Below are 18437 nucleotides of genomic sequence, written 5' to 3'. Positions count from 1 at the left end.
TAATGTTCTAAGGAGAGGCATTCTGGATAGCTCTAGGAGAGAGGTTGTGTAGACAAAGAGCTAAAGCTCCCTGGAGGAATTTTATCTTCAGAGTTAGGAGCATCACTTGAACATCTCTGCTTGTTTGAGGGAATGCCAACCCTCAAGCAGGGCTTTGTCACCATGACCTTGGGAAATGCAGTCTTGGCAACTCTTCAAGCATTTGGCCACCTCAAAGTGGAGTACCACAAACCACAAATTCTTATCTGATTCAGGGATTAGGGACATCATTGAATACCTTCTCTAGGAGCAAGAATTAGCTCAGGTTTCGTGTCTAAATATATTATTCCTGTAACAGTTACTGTAAGACATACTTAACATTCCATTAATTTTGGGGAAAAAAGTTTTAAGCGTGTCCATTGCTGTGATGACAGAGGTTAGTGGACTATTTGGGGCTGATTCTGATTGAGGGAGAATGCACCGACCTAATCATTTACTTACCAAGGTCCTTTCCTTTTTCATCCCATTTAAGAAAATTTTTTTTTATTTTTTAGATTTATGGTCTTTTTTTTTTTTTTTAGTATTTATGTTTTTTCTTTTTTTAAGATTTTATTTATTTATTCTGAGAGACCCAGAGAGAGAGGCAGAGACACAGGCAGAGCAAGAAGCAGGCTCCCTGTTTGGAGCCTGATGTGGGACTCGATCCCAGATCCCCAGGATCACGACCTGAGCCGAAGGCGACGCTCAACCGTCCCATTTTAATGGTGGAATAACTCAGCTAATAAAAATCTTTCAATGAACATATCTTAAAGTATTTACAACTTTTCAACTCCTTTAAAAAATGTTTTTAATGTAAAAACACTGATTTGAATATTCTTTAAAATGCTTAAAAATTTTCTGAAACCAGACATTATGAAACCATTGCATTATGGCAATATTTAAATAAACAAACCCACTCATGTTTGCAGTTCCCTAATGTAGTATATTTTTCATTTAATCATGTTAATTTTATGGCCTATTTCCACTGTGGTCTATTTTATGGTCTACTTCTACCTAGAGTTAACAAACGTGTTTTTGTTTCTACTGACCATTTTCTTTTTTAAAAAAATTAATTTTTAAAATTCAAGTAAACATACAGTGTTATATTAGTTTCAGGTGTACGATATAATGATTCAACCTTTTACTGCATGACTCAGTGCTTATCACAATAAGTGGACTCTTAATCCCCCTCACCTGTTTCACCCATTGCAACCCCCCCCCCAGCCCCCCAACTCAGGCAACCACCAGTTCTCTATATTTAAGAGTCTGGTTTTGTCTTTTTCTTTTTGTATTTAAAATTCCATATATGAGTGGAATCATGTGGTATTTGTCTCTAACTGACTTATTTCACTTAGCATTATACCCTCTAGATCGATGCATGTTGAAAACACCAAGATTTCATTCTTTTTTAAAATTTTTTTGTAACTGAGTGATATTCTATGTGTGTGTATATATACACCACATCTTTATTCATCTATGTATGGACACATGGGTTGCTTCCATATTGTGACTGTTGTAAAAAAAATGCAATAAACATAGGGATGCATATATCTTTTTGAATTTGTATTTTTGTTTCCTTTGGGTAAATATCCAGTATAATTGCTAGATCATATGGTAGTTCTATTTTTAATTTTTTGAGGAACGTCAAATTGTTTTCCACAGTGGCTGTACAAATTTGCATCCCCAGCAACAGTGCATGGGGGGTTCCTTTTTCTCCAGAGTCTTCCAACAGTTATTTCTTGTGTTCTTAATTTTAGCTATTTAGACAGATGTGAGGTGATTATTTCATTATACTTTTGATTTGCATTTCCCTGGATGAAGAGTGACATTACGCATCTTTCATGTGTCTGTTGGCCATCTTTATTCTTTGGGAAAATATCTAATCATATCTTCTGCCTATTTTTAAGTTGAATTACTTGTTTTTTTTTGGTGTTGAGTTGTATAAGTTCTTTATATAGTTTGGAAACTAACCCTTTATCAGATATGTCATTTGTGAATATCTTCCTCATTCAATAGACTGTTTTTGTTTTGTTGATTATTTCCTTTGCTGTGCAGAAGCTTTTGTATTTTGATGAAGTCCCAATAGTTTAACTTTGCTTTTGTTTCCCTTGCCTCAAGAGACCTCTCTAGAAAAATGTTTCTATGACTGATGTTGAAGAGCTTACTGCCCATGTTTCCTTCTAGGAATTTCATGGTTTCAGGTTTCAATTTAGGTCTTTATTTTGAGTTTATTTTATATATGCTGTAAAAAAAAAAAAGTGATCCAATTGCCTTCTTTTGCATGTAGCTGTCCAGTTTTCCCAATACCATTTGTCGATGAGACCATCTTTTCCCCAATGTACATTCTTGTCTCCTTTGTCATAAATTCATTGACATTTGAGCATAGGTTGATTTCTGGGCTCTCTGTTTTGTTATTTTGATCTATGTGTCTACTAGTGTGCCTCTACTGATGGTTTTCTATTTACTGTTAGATGTGGCAATATAGTCTGCGTCATTATATTTTTAATAGCCATAGTAGTCCATTTGGATTAAGTTGTTAAGCTGCTGTTCATTTGACCATTGTCCTATTTTTGGACATTTAGTTTTCTCATTTCTTTGCTATTTTAAAAGAACACTGCTCCCAATAGCTTCTTAGTTAATTTTCTGAGACTAATAAAGAGCAGGATCAGAGAGTAATATTATATGACTTCCAAGTATATTAAAAATGGTTTTCTAAAAAAAAAAACTTTTAAAATTACACAAGTAATATGTGTTTATTGTAGAAATCAAAAGTATACAGGAAAAAACTAGCTACAGTTACCACCTGGAGATCCAATTGTCAACTTTTTATGAGATATTACCTTCTAATGTCTTCACATATTTTATAGGGTCAAAATCTTATTGGGTATAATGAATATCCTGTCCTTTGTCATAATAGTATATCATAATTAGAAGTGACCTTAATTCCAGCAGTAGCTCTACCTCTCACTTCAGTGAACACCTTTGTGTGCACGGCTCTTTCTGCATTTCAGATTTTTTTTGGAGATTTATTTCTATTTTCAGAGAGAGATCAAGCGCATGCACAGGGGAGAGGGGCACAGGAAGAGGGAAAGAAGTAGGCTCCTTGCTGAGTGCAGAGCCCCACAGGGGGGTTGATCTTAAGACCTTGAGATCAGACCTGAGCATAAACCAAGAGTCGGAGGCTTGACTGACTGTGACACCCGGCCACCCCTCAGATGATTTCTTTAGGTTCCTACTTACAGAATTTGCTGCCTCAAAAAGTAGGGATGATTTTTATGACTAGTGATGAGAAATTATTAAATCGATTTCCAAAACAATGATAACACCTCACACTACTAACCAGCTGAATTTCAAAAAAATTTGGAAGATTGAACTTTGTATAGATGTGCATTTCTAGAACTTGGAAAATGATTAGAGCAATGAGCTTTACTAATCGGTCCTGGATGATGCTGAGTGGAACTGATCTGACCTCACTAGTGGATATGTTTCTCTCCTTTGTGGTAGTATTTTTTCACTGCCTCACAGTTTTGTATTCTAACAGAGAACATCTTCCTGAGGTTTTCCTTTGTCCTGGACTCTTTGAACGCACAGATTTTAGTATGCCATAAAATATTTTGGTTTTAACTCCATTCATTCTATAAACTGATTGTGGAATATTCCTGGTTAGTAGGCTTCTACAAAAGAATTGGTTAACTACTAGCAGATGGAACAAATATTCTAAAAATGGATAGCAAATAATGAAAAATTATGTAATATTTATAACCATACATACTAACTGTGATTTCCCGAAACTGGTCTCCATAATGCCTTCTAGATGCTATTGGTATTAAGGACGGGGGGCGGGGGGTGTCACCTTTATTCTTCTGGGGAAAAGAAATGACCTTCCTTAAGAAGAGAGTGGTTTACCATTTCATCCATAATTAGAAGTAATCACATATGATGTAACTACATTTGACAATAAATGATTGCTTATTTGACTCTGGAGATACAAAATGAGTCTAAGAGGGAGGTCTTGTCTTTAAGAAACTGACAAACTGTAGAGGTGGGGACTCACTGAAAATAGTGCATTGGTTACTTGTGCATTTTCCTCCTGAAGAAAAAGAAATGTAATAAGCACAAGAAGGAAATGTGGAGAGAAAAAGAGAGTGTGAATTTAACCAAAGACCAAGACAGGACATCCACCTGAGGATCCCGTGCGTGTATTATGGAAAGGACCACACATTCCGCTGTTCTTCCCAGTAATTGACACCAAGAGGGGACACAATTCACTCTATGAGCCAGATGGCTGTGGGGACAAGGACTAAAGAGCTCTTCATGGCACTGGGAGGAGAAAAGATTTCATCTGTGGTTCTTGAAACATTAGATATGTTAGTATAATTAACAGTGTCTCCAAGCACAATTTTTATAATGAATAGAACCGTGGGGTTAAAAAAAAAATAATGTTACTCAGTATGGGTCAAGGGCAAAATGCCAAAGCTTATCTCAGGAAAGCAATTCTATGGGCATCAAAGAAAGATCGTTCAGACAAGTAGCTCTTTGCTGGCATGGCTCTGTCCAAGGATAGACCTTCCACATTGCTTGTGGAATGAAGGGCGTGGTACCTTCCGAGATACTGCCTGTGAATGTTACTTCTCACAAAGTCTTTTTGGTAAAAATTGAGCCAAGTGAGCTCAACTCAACACTGAGTCCTTTCCTTGTAACCGTGAAGTGTGTATCCATGTGCCTTCAGTGTCAGTCCCATTGAGGGTAGTGCAAACATGAGTCAGTCTTGAACTACAGCTAGTCAGGCTATGAGAATACCCACAGGCGTGTTCTCTAGCTTTTTCACCTCAAGAAGTAGAGGGAAGAGCAATGAAGGCCCTGCCATTGTGTGCCTCTGGCTAGATGAACTTGGCTCCATATGCATTTTATTTAAGTGCAGGGTTTTAAACGATAAGACAGCCATGGCAGTATGGTTGGTTCTAGCACAAGCATGGTTTTTCTGTATCATGCGAATTTAAGATGTGTTTCCACTAGATACTTCATTGATTTATGATGCCTGGTCAGTCCTGTGGGTATTTGTGACAGTGACACCTGCCGAAGTATGGTCACAGTGTAATGTGAAGTAAGTCTGATATCAGAGGCAGCACAGAACAGGGAGTAATTAACCTGGGTGGGGAAGAGGTTCATAAAAGTTTTCACTGAGTGATTCTGAGGCTAAGACTGGAAGGATGGCATAGGTGTTCGCTAGGCATAGAGAGGCTATTCTTCTCCTTGAGCCAAATGAATGTGTACAGACACTTAGTTGCATGGATCAGCATTATGTGTTAGGGAAGTTCCAGGTGGATCCAAAGTGAGAGAGCTCAAGGAACAAGACAGGTTATGGCGAAAGCAGGAAGTAACTGGAAGGCACTCTGTATGCTGTTGTCCAGGAGGTCAGACTGGAGGGAATAGAGAACTGTGGGAAGGCTTGAAAAACAGAATTGTCATGGTAACATTCTCATCAGGAAGATGATTCTCCACACAGCAAAGAGAAATGGTAAGTGGAAGTGACTGGAATATCCAAAGGGGGGATAATGAGGCCCTGAAATAAGGCAGTAGCTGTGGATTTAGAGGGAAGGAGGCAGAGGTGAAAGATATTTAGGAGGATGAGGAGTAATAATGGAATCACCAAACATTCACCAAGATGGAGAAGTTGGAGAGAATAAGGTGGGCAGGGGGAGGTGTATGAGTTTGCCAAGGCTGCCATAACAAAATACCACAGCCTGGGCGGCTTGAACAATGGAAATTTTTCTCATAATTGTGGAGGCTAGAAGTCCAAGATCAAGGTGTTGGAGGGTTGGTTTCTTCTGAGGCCCCTCTCCTTGGCCTGTAGCTGGTCCTCTCCCTGTATCTTCACATCTTTCCTCTGTGTGTGCAGGTCTGTGTCCAAATTTCTTTTTCTTGTAAGGACACTGGTCATATCGCATGAGGGCCCACCCTGAGGACCTCATTTTGACTTAATTAGCTCTTTAAAGGACTGTATGCCCAAAGAAGGCAGATTTTGAAGGCCCAGGGGTTGGGACTTCAATGTATGAATCTTTGGGGGACATAGTTCAGCCCATAACAGGACAGCTACCTGGGGACTCTAGTGAGCATCCAGGCTTGAAAGGAGTGGTCTAGGCTGTGTGTGGTAGGTGAGCCAGAGAAGACAGGTGAAAAAAAATGGCCCAGATTATTCAAATGATGGACAGTAGGGGTGAGCAGGAGGGGTAGCACGGCACCTAGAGGTTCTTGCCCCATGCCTACTGATGTTTCCTTGATGGATGTGAAAGTTATGGAGCTTCCTTGAAAGGATTATACGCTTAGAAAAAATGCCCCGAGCAATGGAAGAGAGCAGTGATGGCATTAAGGGCTGCCATTGTGGGCTCTGCTGAGATGAGGATACAAGGATGAGAGTGGCCTCTTCATCTTGTCCTTGAGTTTTCTCCATGGGACCCCCGGAGGCTGTGTGAATGGGAGCAGAACAGGCAGTTTGGAGTTTGCTCAGAATTGGTGTGTTAAGGTGAAAAAGGAGCCTGGGTGGGAACAGGTGGGTGTGGAGAGCTCAGGAGTGGACTGTGTGGCATTTTGATTGGCCAAGGCCAAGAAGATGGAGGCATGGGGAGCCGGGCGACCTGATATCCAGGGGCAGATATGTTGTATGTGGGTGACAACAGCCGTATGGATTCCAGTTCCAGTTGGAAAGGGGGATTTTGAAGTGGCACAGGGCGATTCTGGTTAATGAGGGGGCTAAGCAGAGAGGTCAGACTTTTGAATACGTTGCACTTGCCCTGATAATGATTTACTTGATGACTGGGTTGTCTGGAGGAGGGACTAGAGGTTAGAGGGATTTACTAGAGTAACCTTTAAGGTCCCTTCCAGCCCTCGTGATTTAACAGATGTCGTTTTTTGAGTCACCGTCTGTTTTTTTTTTTTTTTTTTCTTTGTCACTTTGGAATCAGAGCAATCTAGACGGTAACTGTATGACAATTCCATCTTTTATTGATCCCCTTGTAATTGTAAATGTTTGACAGATTATGGGATCCATTAATGCTTGGTTCGTAGAGTTCACACAGGGTGAAGGAGTACGCTGGTCGGAAAGTGTCTCCACCAAACTGCTGGCTTTGGAGGCCTATCATGGGCAATTACAACAGGAAGAGAGGAGTTACTGAAATTCTTTTTAAGGTAACATTAATTGGATTCATCTTTGACCACAGGGTAAGGGTCATCGTTACTACATTTACCATTTTGGGTTTGGAATTTAGCCCCCTTTCTTGTGGATTTGTTGGTCCTGGGCATTCTCAGATTTAGTTTTGTGGTAGGATGTTTTGTCTGCAGTTTGCATCTGTATTTGGCAAGAGAACGAAGTGTCGTTTTAAAAACTAGGATCCAAAGCAACAGGGAATTGTATGGGCCCAGTTTGTGTTCAGTGTTAGGATTTCTTCTTGATATTTGAGGAAATCACTCTGATGCTCATCCCTGCATATAAAAGAGTGACTCTTGGGTTTTTGTTCTTGTTGTAGCAAATATAGACTCTGATCCTGAGTTTGCTTACCTGGGGAAGAATGTGTTCTAAAACCCATAAAACTTAGTTTGAATACAAGAGAACTTGATGAAGTTCTATGAGTGAAACAGCAGAACCTTCACAAAGCGACGGGCTGAATCCGGCAGGTGGGTCCTGTTCAGCTGTAGGAATTCTCCTCTGTCGCCTGGGATTTCCTTCCTTCTCTCCTCTTTTTGGCAGATTCCTCCACGATGAACAGTTTCTCAGCTTTTTACCACTTACCTCCAAGGAGCCGGCGTGAATAATTGCTTTAGGCTATTTCCCCAACTTTAGCTCCCTCTAATACTCGATCCCTCTCCTCCTCCTGCTACATCCCAGATACTGTTCTCCTTTTTAGGGACAAGCTTGGACAGGAACCAAAAGATGTGATTACTATTATTGGTTCTAATCCCAGTTGAGCCATCAGTTGAAACCCAAGTTCGATGGTACTGGTCATCGCATTTCTGCCTTGGTGGACTGCCAGGAGATGGAGGGAGAGGGCAAGGGAGATTTGTGTGTGGTAAAGGAACAACAATTTAGCCATCAAGAGGTGAGGCACTGGTGCTCACCTGTTACTTTGCATCACAGTCCCCGGAGAGCATATTTAAAATGCAAGGTCCCAGGTTCTGATTGATGCAATTTGGGAAGGATCCAGGGCTTGGCATTTTTAAGCATCTCTTTGAGAAACCGTGGATTTCAGAACTTGAATTTTTGTAATTCTGTTTCATTGTTGTAGTATGTTCTGAAGCTGGTCCTGTTTGAAATGGCTGTTACACCGAATCGTAAACTCTTTCATTGCAGGATGTTCTCTACACACCTTATATGTGAAAATTAACATGCATGCAAATGAGAGGTTGGTTCCACAGTATTTTGGCTTGGGCAGAACCATCTGGCAAGGATACTCTACTGTCGGTTGTTTTAGGTGCCACCCTTCGAGAATAGTAGCTGTGTTCTGAGTGGAGGGTGGAAAGTTCTCTGAAGGATGTGAGAAATGAAGAAAGAAATGGATGGCCTGACTGCTACCTTCATCTGCCTACAATACCTTCAAGTGTTTGAAGGATGCGATTCTATTGAATTACAGAAGAGCAGTTGGGCCCCATGGATGGGCTTCTCAGTCAGTATGACTTGAACTACATCTGAGAATTTCTAGTGAGTAATCTGCTTGAGGACTTCATGGCTGGCCTTGGGAGGCGGTGAGCTTCCCATCATTGGAAGTTTTCAAGCAGCTACTGGCTAATGTAGACAAGATTAAAGCATTGGTTAAGAGGTAGAACTAGACTAGAAATTTCCTTCCATTTGGGAGATGCTATTAATTTTATGAACAGCACCGTTAAGTTTTAGGACCCTATACAAGAATCCAAGCTAAAGGCTAGGTAAACTATAGTTGGTCAACTGAGTATACACACACACACTTATGTGCACTGATGATAAATGCCAGGCTAGTTTGGGGTTGCCTTTGAAGTTTATTATTTGCAGGTGTAGAAGCTCTTAGTTTTCGCTTGTAATGTTTCTGGAAGCAAAGTGCTCTCTTGAACTGTCTTTGATGATTTGATGTTTATACATCAGGTCTGCTGTGAATTTGGAAAGCACTGCAGAATCACTCCTTTAGAGATCAGAGGAAGACTAGAATAAGTTAAAGGTTTTGTTCTGAGACTTTGTATTCTTGTTCTTTGGCTAGGGATCTGCTTGTAGAAAGAGAGGGGAGTCATGAAATTTTGTGTGAACTCAACTAGACAATGCAAGGTTTTCCTGTCATTAGCTAATAATAATGCGTATTTAGAGTCTCATGAAAGTATGTTGCCTGTGGCCTGAATTTTTATTCTTGAATAAATTAGAGATTAAAATCTGGTTTCTAGTTCGAGGATACTAGATACCAACACACGAATCATATATCTGATGTGGATTTTGATGTCATTAAAGGGAAATGGCAGCCGCCACGCATTATTAGCTTTGCCTCTTTTCTTGGTTTCATTGGTCTTTTCTCTTTCTGTTGAAAGGCCCTAGTAAATGTTGACTTTCCCCCTCTAAGTGCCAATAATTCTAAATTTTAATGTGTTTTAAGATAGGTGGTTTTAGTTCCTGTCTTATTTTCCTGGTTCTCTTGTTTCCACTGCTCTGATTCCCAAGACTCAAAATTGGGGCCAGATGTGTGTCAACATTGAGAAACCCTGACTAGCCCTCTTGTTCTCTCCCTCCCCTGATATTAATGCAAGAAGGAAACTGCACCACCAGGGACGGCCACTGCTAGCATTCTCTTATTTCTGCCTGCTATCCTCCTGCAGATTGCTTATGAGATCTGCATTTATTTTTGTTGTGTGCTTTAAAATTTTAACATTTAAAGGCAACGCTTTCCCATAACATCATGAGTCTCTGAAAACATTGTATGTAGATATGTGGGTATGTCCTGTATTTGTTCTGAATTTTGATGACTTTAGAATGAGATTTTCTTGCACAAAGTTCTACCCATAATTCTAAGACCAACTGACCTATGTATCCATATGAATATGTTAATCTTTTCTGATTTTTGAAACAAATGAAAATGTGAACAATATTAACAATAAATAACAAATGAAAACTTGTAAAATATAAAAATTATAGATCATGTAGTAACTTAGGATATATAGTAAAGCCACTGTTAATGTTTTAAAATACGAACTCTTTCATTCTGTATTCATACAATTTGTTTGATCATGGGTTAGAAACTATAGATAAAAATCCTTCAAATGCTTACAAACTAGAAATATTAGCTGTTATTAGCTGTTAACATTTTGGTATGTGTCTTCATATACTCAGATATGTTCAGCATTATTTTTAAAAGATTTAGTAACTTTTCTTATTTTAAAAGTGATACATATCCAATTCAGAATCACTGGAAAAGATTAAAAAGCATAAATCAAAAATTGACAGAATTTTTTCCACTTAACAATAAGCATATACTAACCATTTTAAAAACCAGTTTTTTTCAAGTATGTACACGTCTGTAAATCCACACTTCTTAGGAAATAAAAATGGAGCATAATATACTGCCTTTTTTTTTTTTCACTTAGGAACATATCAAACATTTTTTAAAAACTTTATTTGTTTGAAAAAGCAAGCAAGCACATGGGCAAGGGGCAGGGGCAGAGGGAGAGGGAGAAGCAGACTCTTTACAGAGCATGGAGTCCTTGTTCCATATTGAAACTTGTGATCCCAGGACCCCGAGACCATGACCTGAGCCCTAAGGCAGATGCTTAACCGACTCCAGCCACCCAGTCGGAAATAGAATTGGAAATAGAATTGGCATAATGTGGAATTGGTAGTGTAGATGTTTATACAGACAGTGGTAACTCCAAATTCATGATGAAAAAAGCAGGTGAGTGTGTTAAGGAAGAAGGAATGAGCTAAGGGATGTGTTGAAGAAGGTTAAGTATCATGCTCAACCATCATAGGGTCATCTTTCTACCAATTTGTATATATATTTTTTCTTTATCTTCCTAGTGACCACTGGGAATGTGTGGGATTGACCAGGAAGACTCTTGTATTGTCAAGGGTTTGCAGTCATTTGAAAAAGCTGAGAAGATTCTGTTACCAGCACTTTGTTTCTTGTGTGGTACGGCCTTTTGTGTGTTGTGGGTGCTCAATAAACATTTGTTGCATGAATGAATGAATAAGGGAGATTCCTGGTTAGGAAATATAGTTGTGTTTAAATACTTTGCACTTTGGGGTAGATCAGTTCTTTATTCTTCATTTCTCGTGGCCATGTCCTCATTCATTTTTCCCCTTGTTACTCAACAAGGCTTTATTGGGGACTATCTGTCAGGAACACTGGGCATTAGTATAAAAAGATAATTATGGTGCTGACTTTGTCCTCAGGCAGCACAAAGTCCAGCAGCTGTGTCATAAATAGAGTTTACTGTGATGAATGTTATCTCTTGTGTGCAAGGTGCAGAGATGATGGCATATATGAGGGCACACGAACTTGGTGGTGGTGGTGGTGTGTGTGCTTGTGACTAAGAAGGAGACTCCTGAGACTTGGTAATGAAAGATAAAGAGGAGTTTACTTTGTGGAAAGGTTGTGAAAGAAGGTATTTTAAGCCATGAAAATAGACAAGAAAAGGCTTAAAATAATATGGTTTAATGTTTTAGGAACCAAGTAATTTGGTTGATAAGTAATGGAAGACTTGGTCATGCATGAGGAAGAGGCCAGATTATGGGAGGTCTTGTGCAGTATGTAGATGAAACTTTTGTTTCCTCCCTCCCAATTCTTAACAAGTGAAAAGATTTCAACAGTTTTTTTTTTTTTTTTTTTTCGCAGATAGATCACTATGGCAGGTTAAGTTGGAGAGGGATAGAGAAGTGCAATAAGATTAGTGATAGAGATTCTTACAATTGTCCTGGGGAGATGACCTGAACTAAGTAGTGACTGACGCTAGAGGAGAGAGAATGGATTAGAATCTATTGGAAAATATTGCTAACAGGATTTAGTGGCATGCTTAAGGTAGGAAAATAATAAGTTGGATTTGGGATTTTTAAAATTGGAGGTCTTTAAATTATTGATGGGTCAGTTGGAGTGTGGGAGAATATTCTGGAGTGGGATGCATATTGAAGAAGCATCATCTGCAAATGTCTGTGGGATCCATTCAGTATGAATAAGCTGGCCTAGGAAGAGTGAGCAAAAGGAGAACAGAAAAGGACTGAACAAAGAACTCAGGGGTAGGGTACACCAATATTTCCAGATGAGTAGAGGAAGAGGGTCTTGCCAAGATGCGTGAGAAAGAGCTGTCAGAAAGTTGGTTAAGAATCAAGGGAGCATGATGTCGCGAGTAGGGCTAATTTAGAAGGACAGTGATTAACAATGTAAAACGCCACTGAAGGGTCAAGTAAGATAAGGACAGAAGAGTGTCCTTACTTAGAGGAAAGTGGTCTTTTCTCATAATTTTGAGAACAGAAGCCATGGTGCATCATATAAGGATGCAAAAGCGATGAACACACAGTTACTTCAATATTCTTGGCCTTAGGGTGGTGGAGGGGACAGGGTGGGGGGAAAGGAAGAAGTAGTCATTAGGATTAAGGGAGTATTGCTCTGTTTTCTTTTAAAAATAGGAATTATAGGATGTTTTTACTCTGAGGGCTGGGGATGGTGAAGAGAACAAAGCTGAAGGTACAGAAGAGAGAAAAGAATGAAACAAACTTTAGTTCAAAACTAGATATGGCCAGTTGAGGACTAGGATGGATGGGGGGAAATGTCTTGCAAAATCAGCGTTGGCCAAAGTTGGTGACTCTTTCTATCATGGGAAGGTGGAGGTTTTCAAGGCATAGGCTTTACAAATGTTTATGGGCACGAAGAGCTACATCTACTGGGTGTATGACAGAGCCTTGATGATGTCTTCATGGAACGATGAGTTGGCCGTTTCCTCCTAGGTCTGACTTGTTGGGACAAACTTTACTGGAGTCATTAATGGGACTTTGACGCTGCTAATGATATAAGAACGCTGTATAAAACCAACAGTTGGCACAGTGTTCAAAGGTACATGTAAATAGATTGGTACTTTTGAATTATTGCTTAGCCTAATGCTGGTTTTCGTTACATTCTTATTTCCGTGAGCCAGGAGAACCTGAAGTACAGTTAGAGGTGTTGGGGGATAGTGAAGATATGTGGCTCCAGCATCCTGCCTTCACTCCCATAAAGACTGGTTTAGTTTTCATACTCCATCTCACAGATGGATGCCTTCAGCTGGTTGGTACTCTTGGGAAGGAAGGAAGCTCCTGATCCTACCACGCTGCATGGACACCTGGGCAACTCTGCTCATTCCATGATTGCTGTCACCAGTTTTGAGTCTCTGAATCCCAAATAATAGTTCACCTTACTCCATCCCCCCGAAACAGAAGGAACTTTTTCTTCCCGGTGGGAAAACTCTTTGAGGCATTCTCAGAAGTGCCTGCACATTCAAAGGCACTTACCACTAAGCAAATTTTATTTTGCTTATTTTTTAAAAAAAGATTTTATTTATTCCTGAGAGACACAGATCGAGAGGCAGAGACACAGGCAGAGGGAGAAGCAGGCTCTGTGCAGGGAGCCCGATGTGGAACTCAATCCCAGGACCCCAGGATCACGCTCTGTTGAGGCAGGTGCTCAACAACTGAGCCATTCAGGCATCCTCTAAGCAAATTTTATATTAGGTTTCCCCAGAGGATGAGTTCTAGAATGATTTGTGTGCCATCCTCCTTTTTGCACTTAGGCCAGCCTTTCTCTGAAGTACTTGAGATGTGAACGTGTACCTGTGAACTCTCTTCTACCTTGGAGTAATCTGGCTTGCCCACTAAGCTCTAGAGATTGGGACAGCCATAGTCTATCCTTCTCTGTTTGAGAATGAATCTCCCTGAGGGCAAGTGATGCGGAGCATTTTCTCATGTGCTTGTTGGCCATGTCTGTGTCTTCTTTGGTGAAATTTCTGTTCAAGTCTTTTGCCCATTTCATGATTGGATTGTTTGTTTCTTTACTGCTGAATTTAATAAGTTCTTTATAGATCTTGGAAACTAGCCCTTTATCTGATAGGTCATTTGCAAATATCTTCTCCCATTCTGTAGGTTGTCTTTTAGTTTTGTTGACTGTTTATTTTGCTGTGTAGAAGCTTTTTATCTTGATGAAGTCCCAATAGTTCATTTTTGCTTTTGTTTCCCTTGCTTTCATAGATGTATCTTGCAAGAAGTTGCTGTGGCCAAGTTCAAAAAGGGTGTTGCCTGTGTTCTCCTCTAGGATTTTTTTTTTTCCTCTAGGATTTTGATGGAATCTTGTCTCACATTTAGGTCTTTCATCCATTTTGGATTTACCTTTGTGTATGGTGTAAGAGAATGGTCCAGTTTCATTCTTCTGCATGTGGCTGTCCAATTTTCCCAGCACCATTTATTGAAGAGACTGTCCTTTTCCAGTGGATAGTCTTTCCTGCTTTGTCAAATATTAGTTGACCATAGAGACCCATTTCTGGATTCTCTGTTCTGTTCCATTGATCTGTGTGTCTGTTTTTGTGCCAGTAGTACACTGTCTTGATGATCACAGCTTTGTAGTACAACTTGAAATCCGGCATTGTGATGCCCTGGCTCTGGTTTTCTTTTTCAATATTCCCCTGGCTATTCGGGGTCTTTCCTGATTCCACACAAATCTTAAGATGATTTGTTCCAACTCTCTAAAGAAAGTCCATGGTATTTTGATAGGGATTGCATTGAATGTGTAAATTGCCCTGGGTAGCATTGACATTTTCACAATACTAATTATTCCAATCCAGGAGCATGGAATATTTTTCCACTCTTTGTGTCTTCCACAATTTCTTTCTGTAGTTTTTATGGTATAGGTTTATCTCTTTATCTCTTTGGTTAGGTTTATTCCTAGGTATCTTATGCTTTTTGGGTGCAATTGTAAATGGGATTGACTCCTTAATTTCTCTTTCTTCAGTCTCATTGTTAGTGTCTAGAAGTGCCACTGATTTATGGGCATTGATTTTGTATCCTGCTACACTGCTGAATTGCTGTAGGAGTTCTAGCAATCTTGGGGTGGAGTCTTTTGGGTTTTCTACGTACAGTATCATGTCATCTGTGAAGAGGGAGAGTTTGGTGAAAATTAACAAGACAGGAAACAACAAATGTTGGAGAGGATGTGGAGAAAGGGGAACCCTCTTGCACTGTTGGTGGGAATGTGAACTGGTACAGCCACTTTGGAAAATTTTGTGGAGGTTCCTCAAAGAGTTAAAAATAGAACTACCCTACGACCTAGCAATTGCACTAATGGGGATTTACCCCAAAGATACAGATGCAATGAAACACCGGGACACCTGCGCCCTGATGTCTCTAGCAGCAATGTCCACAATAGCCAAACTGTGGAAGGAGCCTCGGTGTCCATCGAAAGATGAATGGATAAAGATGATGTGGTCTATGTACACAATGGAATATTACTCAGCCATTAGAATCAACGAATACCCACTATTTGCTTCAATGTGGATGGAACTGGAGGGTATTATGCCGAGTGAAGTAAGTCAATCGGAGAAGGACAAACATCATATGGTTTCACTCATACGGGGAATATAAAAAATAGTGAAAGGGATTAAAGGGGAAAGGAGAGAAAATGAGTGGGAAATATCAGAGGATGACAGAACATGAGAGATTCCTAACTCTGGGAAACAAACAAGGGGTAGTGGACGGGGAGGTGGGCGGGGGGATGGGGTGACTGGTGACAGGCGCTGAGGGGGGCACTTGATGGGATGAGCACTGGGTGTTATACTATATGTTGGCAAATCGAACTCCAATAAAAAATACACAAAAAAATTATAGACATGAAAAACAAAAGAAAAAAAAAAGAATGAATCTCTGTGGTTTAAATACTTTTCTATTGATTCCATGAGACCTAGGGATTCTACTTACAAATGGGCTCCCAGTGACCTCCTCGGATTTCCGGAGTTTCTGATCTAGGTGTGCAAATCAGTGTAACCAACACTCCAATATTTTAAAGAGAACTCAGCCATTCCTCATACTTTAGACTTTGGGTGGATGCACCTTTCTAGAGCCTGGCCCTCATATTCCTCTTTCCTGCCTGTTTGAGTTGTGTAGTTTGTTCAGTTAGCCTTGGCAGGAAAAATCCTATCTGTATTTATGTCTTTAGATCCTCTGGTTTATTTAACTTTAATTAGGGTTAAGAGAATGCCCATTTAGTTGGCTCTCAAAAGCTGATGGATATTGATTTGCATTTATCCTCACTCTTCTCTCATTGTTAGTTGACATTGTGTGACACTTTTCTCCATTTTAGAAGATAAGTTCTTTCTGAAATATGTTCTGGTTTTGTTTGATTAACTTTGACACACAATGAATACTGCCTGATAAATTAAGCTTATTTATTTTGCCTAAAAATAGCTACAATACACACTCTAGTATTACAATGGTTTACTGTTTCGTGTGCAGAGTGAGGTGGCTTAGAAGTAAGTTCGAAAATTGATTTCTCAAGGGAATTTTACAAGGACAGAATAATAGAGGAATATGAATGAATATGTAATTTGAATCCCATTCCTTTTAAGGGATTTACCTAGGGCAGCTCAGTGTTTCCACCTATTTGACTTTAATGCAGGAAAAATTAGGAAACACAACAGAAATAGTTAATTATGAGCTTATCACTAACTGTCTTTAACGTGTACTTTGTTCTAGCTAGATTTCATTCTGACTGCAAAATGAGAGAACTCTCTGGACACTACATTTTTGTAAAAGGGAATAATCCTATTTCACTTTTTTTTAAAAGATTTTATTTATTTATTCATGAGAGACATATAGAGAAGCAGAGACACAGGCAGAGGGAGAAGCAGGCTCCATGCAGGGAGCCCGATATGGGACTCAATCCCAGGACCAGGATCACGACCTGAGCCAAAGGCAGACGCTCAACCGCTGAGCCACCCAGGCATCCCATCCTACTTCACTTTTAATTAAAAAGTGACAAAGTTACTTTTCTCTACTTCACAGTTTTGGTGGACAGCGTCCCAGCACTGTCCAATAGAAGTTTTTGCAGTGATGGAGATGTTCTGTTTTTGCACTATCCGCATATGACTATGACTATCATCTTGGACAGCTCAGGTCCTGACTTTGGACTTAAAACCATCCCCTGTTACTAGCTGTATGGCTCCACTGGTTTCAGCAGGCTTTTTCTTTCGGGCAGGCCCAGCTCCACAGTGAGTGGTACAGTGCTTGTTGGGATTCCAGCCTTGCCTCTCCCACTTTAGCACGTGTTCTTGTGTGGTGAGCAAATGGCGCCATTGGCAAGGATGATTCCCCCCAGCACCACTGACTGCTGACATGGGATTAAACCCTGGCCCTGTGCTTCAAAGAAGTCTCCCCACTCAAAGTGGGGCCTATTGTATCGCGAGTCACAAATCAATACTAAGAGACTCAGGTGTAGTGATAGACAAGTGTTAGAATTCTTTCTGTACCCAGATCTCTTTAGAATAGACTTGTCTTGTGTTCCTTCATGTTCAGGAGGCCGAGCCCGCCAGTGTTTTCTTTATCATGCTTACTGACTCATGAAAAAAAGTTCCTTGCACAGAATTTCCGAGAGTGATGGGAAAAAGGGGCTGAATAGTGGATTGCTACCTGGTTGTTTCAGGAGGCAGAGCTGTGCAGTACAGGGCTATTCCCTGCTGTTCTCTTTGGTACCCACTTTTATTCTGGAAAAGGAGGTAGAGTGGAGGAAGTCTGAACCTGCTCCGTTTTAGTTGTTCTTTTTCAGCAAAGCATTCATGAGACATTGCTTTTAACTCTGCTCCACCTTCACTGTACTTCATAGACAATCTACTGTACTTAATACATATCACTGGCAGGTTTTTTTTTAAAGTTATTAATGGCAGGCTGTTATTCTTGGTTTCAAGCCATGTTGAGGTTTTTGCTTGTCTTTATGTGTGTTTTAACAGGAAATTGGGTGGAGACGTATCAAGGAATTGGGGCTGATGTCATCTTTATTCAGAAGTCAGGTTATGACCATTTGCGTGATTTATTGATTTAAACCAAAGCTTTTGATCCTAATGAAATGGTTCTTCAGTTGAACTGACTGATCTCAAAGATTTCGGACTTTAGTATTTAAGAGGGTGGATACAGCCTCCCTGAGAATCTGTAGTAAATAGGAATTATCGATAGATGAATCAAATTCCATTTCCAAGTGGTCTAAAGCCTATCCCTCTGCCTTCTTTTAAATTTATGATTAATAGCCTAAACCTTTATATGAACCAGCTATTTCCTTTACAGTGATATGATCTTATCCTCATGACCAGGAAATGAATTTAAGAAGCCTCAGACCTGTTGGCTGATCCTTTTCTTAAAGGAGAGCTTGCTCTTTATCTGTATGAAAGCTGTTGCTTTTGGCAGACACGTTTCA

At 40.0% G+C, this 18437-nt stretch overlaps 1 protein-coding gene across 4 annotated transcripts in view; it reads left to right on the top strand.

Annotated features, from left to right (window-relative positions):
• Nucleotides 1-18437, top strand: part of LPAR1 (lysophosphatidic acid receptor 1) — a 131611-nt gene that overhangs the window by 16351 nt on the left and 96823 nt on the right. The window contains exon 1 of one of the 4 annotated variants that reach the window (XM_077912885.1): nucleotides 11553-11575. The exons of the other annotated variants lie outside the window; for them this stretch is intronic. The gene's annotated coding sequence lies outside the window, so the exon portion shown is untranslated. Of the gene's footprint in view, nucleotides 1-11552; nucleotides 11576-18437 lie in introns of those variants that run through there. 4 annotated transcript variants of the gene reach the window in all.

The sequence above is a fragment of the Canis aureus genome, chromosome 10, assembly GCF_053574225.1.
Source record: "Canis aureus isolate CA01 chromosome 10, VMU_Caureus_v.1.0, whole genome shotgun sequence".
NCBI lineage: Eukaryota > Metazoa > Chordata > Mammalia > Carnivora > Canidae > Canis > Canis aureus.
This window is presented reverse-complemented; position numbering and strand designations above follow the sequence as displayed.